Consider the following 11,294-nt stretch of genomic DNA (forward strand, 5'->3'; position numbering starts at 1 on the left):
TGACACTCACACTCATACTGATCGTACATTCAGATCCTACGTTAAACTGTGAGTTCATACCCCTACGCTTTTACAGTTTTTAAACGTTTTCAAGGGGGAATACAAGCCAAACATAACGGTTTTCACAAGTTAAAAACTGATGCAATTACAACGATTTTACATCAAACATTTAGATACTTTACCCCTTAATTGCATAGTTTTCAGAACAGTACATGAACGTAACAAACCTTTCAAACTATAATAGGTATAGTTTGGGGATTTTCATTACGAGTCTTACAAATTCAAACTACGTACAAAGTCAAACATATAAACTATGACATATTTAGTTTATCCATTACTACGAACACAAAAATAGAGTATCTTACTAAATAATTATTCTATGTATAATTATTTATACTCTACACCGTTACAAACGATTTCGAACTCAAGAACAACCGAACCATACATAAACTAGTTAATACGTGATTGTGAGACATATCTTCGTTATGCATTTCGGGGTACCAATAAATCCTCTCCGGTAGTATAACCAGAGTCTCCTGCAGGCAGAGCATGAAATTTGTGAATAGATCTATTCGGGACCGACAATCCCACACCTGAACTGTTAGCTACAGTTAGGCAGGCACGCCTGGGTGACAAATTTTGTAATCGTACGACGCCTAAAGAAATGTCAAGGAGGTCACCTGTCATGTTAGTATGGTTGTACGACTCACAATAAGTATAAACTAACCTTTGTTTACATGATTTCTTTCTTCTACAGTTTTGTTTTAATTAATAAAACTACCTATCTATTTATTGGAGGGTATTCCAGGGACACAAACTTTAGTTTTATTTTTAGTAATAAAACTACTATACATACTGGTGGTAGCCAGGGTTTTTCGAACAAGAACATTCTATACATACTGGTGGTAACCGGGGTTTTCAAACAGACATACACTACATGTTGGTGGTAGCCAGGGTTTTCACACGGAACATACTTTTCATACAGTAATCAACAAACATGTTAGAAAATATTGGATTTTCTTGGAAAGCATGCATACTCATTACAGAACTTGATAACAATGGTTTTCGATACAAACAACATTTTACTTATAATGAAAAGAAACCATTTGTACAAATTCAGTGAGTAGTTTTCAATACAAAAACATGCTTATGAACTCACCAGCTTTATGCTGATACATTTTCAAAACCGCTTGTATTCTTAGGACAACGATAGACAGGTACCTTCACCAGCTTTTGGAGAAGACGGAGCATTTTTGGAGTCTCGTCTTTATCTTTTGCTATATATTGTTATGTACAGACTATGTTTTCAAACAGATGTAAATAATCATATTGTAATGTAATTGTTGTGTTTACTTTGATTGCTATGATACAATTGTTGTGATACTACGCATGACGTCACTAGCCCCCGGACATTTCCGTCGTTGTTTTCCGACTGTTCGGGGGGTGTGACACAACTTGTCACAACCCAAAAACATTGATAAAAATTTTTATTTTTAAAAGCAATATTTTCATTCACTAAATATCTCCAAGTCAATCACCAAATACAATATAAAAATATTAAATTACAAATATCTAAAAAGTGCGAAAATTATGAGGGGATGATATTATGCCATTACACCAGGCCCTTCCCTTTTGTACCTGAAGTACCTGAAACAATAAACAAAAACTATAAGCACAAGGTTTAATGAGTTCCACAAAGTACCACATACCAAACATACAATTGCGCCTAGCCCAAGGGTATATTCAAAACAAATACACAAATATGGGCCTAGCCCTAGGGTTTCTTTCAACCCATCATAGGACCAACCCCGGGGTCTATTTCAACCCAGTCATAAAATAATGGCCCAACCCTGGGTTCTATTTCAACCCAATCATACAAACATGTAAAAGTTATATAACAGCTAGCATCATACATAAATAATCTGATGACCCGACATTGGTGCATCGTCCCACAAATACAGTGAGAAGACTCACCTCTAACTGATGATAACTAAACCACACACTCGAGCTAATACTATCTCGGCTCCCCACACTAATCAAAACCCAAAGACAAACCTAATTAATAATAAATATTGTGTCCGATAATAAATGGTCTTAGTCATAATTTATCTTCCAAGGGTAAAAGAACATTTTTCTCTTCCCATGCATGACCCAAGGTTACAAGGCCCAAAACTCCTAATGACCAAAAGCCCAAAAATGGCCCAAGAGCGTCTTATGGGAGTACGCCATGCGTACTGCTTTTTACGCTCGTCGCACCACTTCAACTTAGAAGGTTTACGAGGCACAAACCTAGTACGTCTGACGTACTTAGTGTTACGCCCAACATACCCTTCAGACGTCTAAAATCCCCATTAAGGCCTTATTGTATTCTGACATTTTGATATTGTATTTGGTGATTGACTTGGAGATATTTGGTGAATGAAACTATTGGTTTTAAAAATAAAAAAATTTATCACTATTTTTGGGTTGTTACAAGTTGATATCAAAGTCTTGGATTATTATAAAAGACTATTTTGCCCTTCGCATGTATGACAGAAGGATACAAGACCCAACACCCCTAACGACCCAAAGCCCAAAAATGGCCGAAGAGGGTATTCTGGGAGATACACAAAGATGTAAAGAATTAAGATCAAAAAGCTTGAGTGCAACACCACCTCTTCAAGAATCTTCCTTCACCACCAAGAACACTAAAAGAACACTCAAGAGCTTTAAAACTCACGCACAAGAATTAGGGTTTGGAGATGGGGCTAGGAAGGATGAAGTCTGGAAGCAACAGAGGGTTCAAAGCCATAATGTTCTTTAAATAGGGTCAAAACCCTAAAAATTAGGGTTTGGAATCTTTGTAAGTACTCCCTGCGTACTCTTATGTACGCTCATCTCATCGTACACAATAACATCCCCTCCGTCCACTTAATGAACCATGTTCGGCATATCATAAGGTACGCCCTGCGTAAGGACTATTTTTGCAAATATTTTTATACTTATTGTATGATGAAAATAGAATAACCGCCTATTTTTTTGTGTTGTGTACTTAGGGGTATACACTATACAATCAACTATAAAAAAATTGCTTATCAATTTCTATTTGTAATAGATAGATGGGATAAGGATTTGTGTTGATAACTCTAAAACTGGTCTAGAAAGGAATTTGAGAATTCTTATGATATGAAATCATAGTCTAAATAGAATCATGATCTAAAGATATCCATTAACCACACGGTGTTACCAATTCTATACTAGTATTTTAGTCTCCTGACCCAGAATAATTTATAGTCCTCACCGATGCCTCTTATGTTTAATTCCATCACACTCATTTGTCACTAGATTCACCCATGATGTCGAACAAAATTAGGCAGCCGGCCTCAACTTCAAAACCCAATCTTTGTAGAAGTTCAATTGTTTGTATCAGTTCGTTTGACAATGAAACGCAATCAGTATCAGCATCATCCTTATCATTGGCGTGAGAGTAATCAAGTTTTCTATTAAGATCTAGTTGAGAGGGATCACCAAGGGGAGATGACAAGGTTTCGACCAGGGGATTAGAGTCTGAGTTGGGGATAGGACGCGACTTCTTATGAGGGTAAACGATCGAGGGGAATCTGTAGTGTCGTGTCCTTTTGGATTAGGCACAATACCAATGGTACCACCTAGGCCTGGCAATGGGGCGGGTTTTGACCCTGATCTGATCCAAACCCTTAACAATTATACGAGTTTGGAGCATAGTTTTTTATCCATTTACCCGTTAACGACCCGTACCCGCTAACCATTTTATTAAAAGGGTCGGGTATGGATCATCATCGATCCGCTCCATTTATAACCCGCCCCATATAAATTTTAGAATTATACATTTATATTTTATACTGCCTAAGTTTTACTTTAAATTCGAATCGAAAGTCCAAAGACTAATTTGTTTTTACATAGGACTAGATGACTCAACATCTAGACTTTCATTCTTCTCCCAAGAATCATGATGTCATTTCATTTATATTTCATCATATAATCACCAATTTTATTTATAAATCAATAAATTCATTTGTCAATCGGAAGAAAGTTTGTAATCGTTATTCTCTATCAATGCAATCGAGGGTCAAAAACCAATCGGAAGTAACTACAATAATGATTTTAATTCCAATCGAAACTCTTCGAGTACATAATATGTTTCTAAATCAACATTTGTTCTATTTAACAAATGTGATTTTATGGTTTAAGTAAAATGAGTTTGATTATTCAAAAAACCTACGGGTTACGGGGCAGGTTTGGATATCTGCTGATTCGGTGGATAAGGGTATGAGTTTGATTATTTAAAATTCTGCGGGTTACGGAACGGGTTTGGATTGGGTTTTGAAATTTGTTAAAAGAGTTTGGATTAAGGTCGATTCGTTCTAAACCCGCCCGATTGCCAGGTCTAGCACCACCTGATTTGTCTATGTTCTGGATCGACACTAGACCATCGGGGTTTAAATTAGGTCTTACCCCAACTATGAAGGGAAACGGCCCAAAACACGTCTTAGCCACTAAGTTTTTAAAATATCCATTGGACTCCTGTTGTTGGTCAACATTCGGGGCACCATCTCCTTTATTAACTGATCAGGTTGAGCATGGGTTTCTTGGAAACTACGATCTACGTGATTATCAAAGCAGGGGTTGTAGACCGACTTATGGATTCTGGAAGCGGCAATTCACTAACCTTCTCATCCGGCTGAACGACTGTCAAATACGATGGCGGGGGTGCGAAGATGGAGGTTGCGAAGTCGGAAAAGGCTCCAGAGGATGATCTTCAATTTTGCCATCATAGTCTTTAGCGACCCCGCCCACCCTCTGGTCAATTTCCCCACCCTCAAGGTCATCCCCTTCAATATTAATGAACTTCTCAGAGATACCGTCTTTATTCTCATCAAAAATTCCTTCATTCTGTTCACATTGATTGAAAATTAAAAAGGGAGCCATGCATGATCTTCAAACTCAACAATGGGAATTTTGAATGATTTTCCCTCCACCGCGACTTCTAATTCTTTATTAACTTTTAACTTAGATTTCATGACTATTCCAATCTTTATGCAAGAAATGTTGCTACCATATTTTCTTAGAATGATAGAGAATTTTTCTTCACCCCATAAGTATATTAGTAGACCAACTATTCTAACCCATGCCACACGATATTCATTCTTTTCCTCTACCTCGCTGTACCTAAGCCATGTGAAGAACCCTGTCCAATTGTAGTTCTTTTGAGGAACAACATCAAGCTTCAACGGAGAGTCTTTGCTTAGGAATGCCACATGGGGAGGTTGACGGACGGATGATTGAGGCCTTGCTACTTCTGCATATGAGCAGCTCCATATCATCACTTCCTTTAAACCTAATGAATCCGTAGTATTTCCCAATTCTTCTCCTTTTGTAATGCAGATATACGTCTGCAACCTTACTCTATGCTTCAAATATCCTTCTGATTGTGAATTTTCAGGCCTCCAGTGGTATATTAGTGACAAAGAATGAAGTTATTCCATCCACGTGGGATTTGGTTCTCCATCTTGCTTTCCTCTGATGTATCTCCGTCCATTTCCCATCGTCGTCACTGTTCATCTCCTCTTAACAGACAAAGTCGAATAATTTATCTAGTGACTAGAATTTGTATGCTAATTACAAATGATTTACAATTTAACATGATACAATTTAAATGATCTTTTCTCGCGTGTGTCGGTAACAAGTTAATGATATAATATATAATGGACTTGCACAATTTTTCAAGAAACCAAATTCCATCTCCAATATCCTCAATCGGACACTCGAGTACATTCCACAATCTAGACTCCTTAATTAAGGTACGTAGGGTCAGTAGAGAAGCTTGCATTTGTTACCTGACTTTCTGCCTAATATTTAGATCTACGACTCATGCATGATCTAGAACACAGTACAAATGAGGATGAAACTAATTTCTATACAACAGTACATTATCAGTTACCCTATAAGAATTTCTCTTGCGAGAAGAATTACTCTTGTCTGAAGAATGTCTTGTTACATCAAACTTGTATTTAGTAATTTTAATTAAGTTCTTAAGAATGCTTACTCTATAATAAAAGAGTAAATTTATGTCATATGTCATCTTAGAATGCTTCTTTGAGAGTATTTTCTAGTCTATTGTATAGCTATGTCTATTTGCCTAGTTCCCCTTCCATTCCTTAACATCGACATTTTTAAAATTTGAAATTAAAATCAATAGCTTTATTACATGGATTAAATGTCTAGCAGTTTGGAAATTTCATACAATAATATTCAACAAATCAACACGTCTTCCGCTTCCTGAATTTCATCGGATTTAATTAGGCAACACCTCATTCTAGAAAGTCATCCTCTCCGATCTTGAAATCAATCTTTATCCTATAAAACTTAAGAAGACTTTTGTTGAGTTGTCGAAAGCTCTGCAATTCAAGGTCGCATAGTATGTCTAATTCGATGCTATTTGCAAAGAATATCATATGATAGGGGTTGTTTTCTGGCGTGTCATTCGTTTCGGAATGGCTTTTCGTTGGGCTGTCGTTACGAGTTTTTGTTTGTTTATTTACCGTGTAACGACTCGAATTGTCTACAATTAATTATCTAGGGACTATCAGAGTTATTTCTAAAAATTTATAGAATTATATTAACTCATAAAAATAAAACATTTTACATCTCAAACAATATTGAAGGTTTACAATAAAATCATGCATATAAATTAAAGCAACAAGGAAAAATATATACATTACACAACAATGTTTGTCGAGTTATATTTTTCTATTTTCATGTTATTCTACTCTTCTTCTAACTTAATTATTTTTTTCACAAACTCTAACTTTCTTTTCTTCTTCAATTTCATACTCTACATGCAATTTAATCTCTTCTTTTGATAGCATACTATGCTATACTATGCTATTCTTTCTCATTCTATCTATATCTTCTAGATTTTCTCATGACTTCTCATTTCATCAATCTTATACTCTACCTTCTACTCTTGTTGTCTTTTTTTCTAATATTTTATCCTCGTATCGTACTCTCTCTTAGCCTCTTCTCAAGTTCGTCTCATACTTTATCTTCTTTTTCCTTATCACTCTCATACTCTTCTTTTTGCATCTCTTTTCTTGTCCCTTACACTTATCTCATCTTATATTCTGCGTGTTCTTCTCATACTTTATGCATGCTATTTCCAGACCTCTTACTCATAGCATGACTTCTCATACTCTTCTCATACTTACCTCTATATTCTCAACTTTTCATACCTTAACGTTCTAATCTCAACTAGACTCACTGGCCCAATCTCGTACTTTACTCTCATCTATCGTCTAAAGGAAACACCTTCCCACTAATGATATCGGGTACACTCATCTAATGTAATCTCCTTCCTTAGATCCCTCGTGGATCCTTAACCATTCTTTATCTCTTGAATCCCCTATGATTCCTTACTCTTAATCCCTCACAGATTATATCTAAGTTCTCTTGAAAAAATCTCTATATATATCCCCATTAAGAAAAACATTAGAAAACAAACATCATATGACAATATCTGGTTTTGGGAAGTCATTCCCAAAACTTTCACTAAGGCTATGTTTGGTGCGTCACAGCTGACTAATAAGCTAGCTTATTTTTTGAGCTTTTTTATGTTGTCGTGTTTGGTAAGCCAAAAAGTAGCTTATTAGCTAGCTTATAAGCTAGCGTTTTGAAAAGCTACTTAGACTAGCTTTTTAGGAGTTTTTTTAAAATTTTCCAAATACACCCCTTAATTAATTATAGAAACACATATTCTTATATGTCATTTTATTTAATTTTATATATTTTAGCTAGCTTTTCAGCTAATTTTACCAAACGTTAATTTTTTATCAGCTAGCTTTTCATCTATCAGCTAGTTTTTTATTTAACAGCTAGCTTTTTAGCTAGTACGCCAAACATAACCTAACTTTATTAAGATCCCCTTGGATAAATCTGTCATTGTGTAGACCACTTAACTTAGCACTCCGTGTGCATCCATTCAGCAACTACTTGATAACCATAAACATGTTTTACAGTGAAATAATAAATCTAATTAAAAAAACATATTTATTAATGTGATAATAGGATAAGTGATTATACTTTTTGGCTAGTGTCAGCCCGATTGTCCCAGTCCTACAAAAGAGATCTAGAACTTTTTCTGAAACATCTACTTTTAAACCAGCACAATCTTCTACTAACTTGTAAAGAATTTCAGCTAGATGTTCATTCGTTTGGTAGAATGAGTTTGCTGAAATTTCAAATGATAATCCTCTTAACATTTCATCGATAGTAGCTTTCCCGTTTATAGTGTACTCTTTCTTTGTCACATATGTGTTTCCAACTAACGTGTTCACATTATTCATGATGTTTACCTTAAAAATATATTAAAAAAAAGTATAATAAGTATGTAATAAATTTGCATACCACTTCTGGAAAACTGATAGTTTGTCAACAAGGGGATTTAAAAGCTCGGGTTTGTAGGAAGATGTCGTAAAATTAACCATTAGTTGAGGGAGTCTAGTGTCAACATCTTTGTGAAAAGTTATGGAGTTGTAATTAATGTATATTAGTATTAGACTAATAATCTTTAATAATTTAGTAATAATTTCATGAAAATATGAAGGGAAAAAAAAGTGGTACCTTCCACTTTTTATCATGAGGTGATTCATAAATCCATCATGAGAGTGGCAATCATATGGTGAGAGTCTAACTTCATGATTCCTCCAACAATCTTGAACGACTGCAAGAACATATACAATTCAAATGCAAATTAAAAAGAGGCATGCTATCATCTTCATCTTTCATAATTACCAAAGATGAAATTCTTATAATTCTATCCACTAAAAATTAATAACAATGGTTCCATGATCGAAAGTACCTTACCTTATTCGCAACTTCACTTTGTAAAAAGCACTTGTCGACATTTAACACTTTATCAAAAAAAAAAAAAAAAAACAAAAACAAAGACACTAGCAATTGCTCTTTGGGCTTACAGGAGCATGTAAGCCTAAAGCATAGACATTAGCAATTGCTCTTTGGGTAACCATCTTTTTGGGCCAAAGGAAAATTTCATTTGATAAATAGAGATTGAGATTTAAACAAGAAGAAAGACACAAATAAATACATAAACAAATGGGATTTACTGACCTTGTTTCTGTAGTCATTGCTACACTAATTGGTATTTTTTTTTTTGAAGACTATGTTGCAATAAGAACATAAAGTAAGATTTACATGGGTGTAAAACCATCTTACATGTACCATAATAAAAACTTGCTACATTTGATAAGCATAAACTCAATAGAACTCTTTTATATGAAATTCTAAATGAAGTTTATACCAATCAATGAGGATGATGGGTTGACATCATCTCATACTGAGACATCAAATCCAAATATTGGTCCTCAATTATAGGAAACCCCTAGATATAATCTTCAAAAACCAAAACCGAAGTGATCCTCTTAGAACTTTCATCAGTCACCAATCGTCAAACAAATGTCTCGATTAAGAAATTAACACTAATTACTATGATCTATGTCATGACCTAAATAGTAAAAACAAAAGAAAATCATGAAAACCTCCGAAGCTACTTGCAATAAAAACAATATGCTACTAACCTGGTCAAAATCCTTTAAAATGTAGCAAAAAAGGGAAAACCGAAAAAAAAAATCAGGAAGTTGTAAAAATATCAAAATTTTAAGCCTGTGAATCAGAATCTTGGTATTTTAGACAAAAACTAGTTCTTAGAAAACTAAACAGTAAATTAAATTTGTATAAATTCTCATTTTAAAATCTTTATATTCAAAGTTTTTATTCTATGCCCATCTTGATTAACAACAACACTTAGAGAGTATACATGCTTCTTTCCAATATAATATTTGTTTTTCTTTTGTCATTACTTTCTTTAATAGCAGCATGCTCGAGGAATTAGCTCAACTTGCCTAAGACCACCAAGAAGACAGTCAAGAAGATTCATATATTTAGTGATGTGATACAAATGATGGAAAAAACAGAAATTAAAGTATAATACCTATAAGAAGAAATCCATATGCCATTGTTGCCTAAGAAGGATCCTGCACATATTTTAAAAATTGGAAATGCTTGACTTTTATGGTAAAAATGCACATAATCAAACTCTACTGGTTTCAAAAAGATCGTGTACGTAAAATTATAGATGACCCGATAGATTTGAGTGATGTTATTCTTACCTTCTCAACATTTTTTAATCAATACATATTCTTTGCTAAATTTGATTAAAAATAACAAAAGATACAATCATATTAACTTCTCAACATAGGTTCGAACCATATCTTCAACGAAAATAAATATAAAAGAGGCATAACAATAAAACATTTTAACTAATATATGATATAAAGAATAAAGAAAGACTACTACCCACCATATATATTTCATATTTCATTCAATCATTTTAGCAAACACTTGGTGGGCAAGAGATGCAACATTATATCCAAGCACTTCTCCAGCACTAAAGCCGTAAAAAAATTCTATCAAATTTGAAAAGTGTTGTTTTGGAATACATTCAAGTAAGCCATATGGAAAAACAACATGTGACAACAGGAAGTAGAAAAAAGAAATAGAAGAAGCAGCAAGTCACAATAATAAGTTAAAATTCTCGAGTATGACTTAATAATTGCACAAAAAAAAACTTCATTGTAGAAATCAATAACATCAATATCAAGTATCTCTTACCTGGTGGAATCATCTATTGATTATGCTTTTGACATCTCATCTATTGATGATGCTTTTGACATCTCAAGTTAGCTGCTACTTCATCTCGTCGAACTCTATTTTGATCTGTCTCGATATCGTTGTCCCAATAAAGCTCACCTTCTGTCTATATCATTCTCATTCTTCCATGATCAAACACAAGACTGATCACACACATCGATGCTCATAAGTTTTCTATTTCTTCTTTCCCCTATTTTTTTCTCCTGTACAAACACTTAGGCTAGACGGAGCCAGTATGGCAAGGAGGGGCGGGGCCTTTCCCCCTCCAATGAACACCGCATCGGCGGTGCGGGAAGGGTTACGCGGGGAGGAAGTGGGGTGGGGTGGCCGCGTTCTTGCTCCGATGGGGATTGGATAGAATTTTATTTTATTTTATTTTATTTTATTTTATTTATTATTACTATTTTATTATTATTATTATTATTATTATTATTATTATTATTATTATTATTATTATTATTATTATTATTATTTTGAAAATACCTATTAAAAAACGATAAAATGTAATTTTTTTTCTTTTTTTTTATTTCCAACGGCTATATGGTTTAAAA

General features: G+C 34.2%; 1 long non-coding RNA gene across 2 annotated transcripts; it reads right to left on the reverse strand.

Annotated features, from left to right (window-relative positions):
- Positions 1 to 1,484: 1,484 nt before the first annotated feature.
- LOC145073650 (uncharacterized) lies at positions 1,485 to 11,080 on the reverse strand. Of its 2 annotated transcripts, none has more exons than XR_013691478.1 (4): positions 10,705 to 11,080; positions 10,025 to 10,067; positions 8,638 to 8,737; positions 1,485 to 1,647 (listed from the first exon to the last, which is right to left on the reverse strand). It is a non-coding gene; the product is annotated as an uncharacterized LOC145073650 (long non-coding RNA). The 2 variants fall into 2 exon arrangements; XR_013691479.1 differs by lacking the exon at positions 1,485 to 1,647 and adding an exon at positions 8,048 to 8,369.
- Between the last annotated feature and the right edge of the window lie 214 nt (positions 11,081 to 11,294).

Source organism: Lactuca serriola, chromosome 9 (genome assembly GCF_051521515.1).
Source record: "Lactuca serriola cultivar US96UC23 chromosome 9, Lser_US96UC23_V15, whole genome shotgun sequence".
Lineage (NCBI taxonomy): Eukaryota > Viridiplantae > Streptophyta > Magnoliopsida > Asterales > Asteraceae > Lactuca > Lactuca serriola.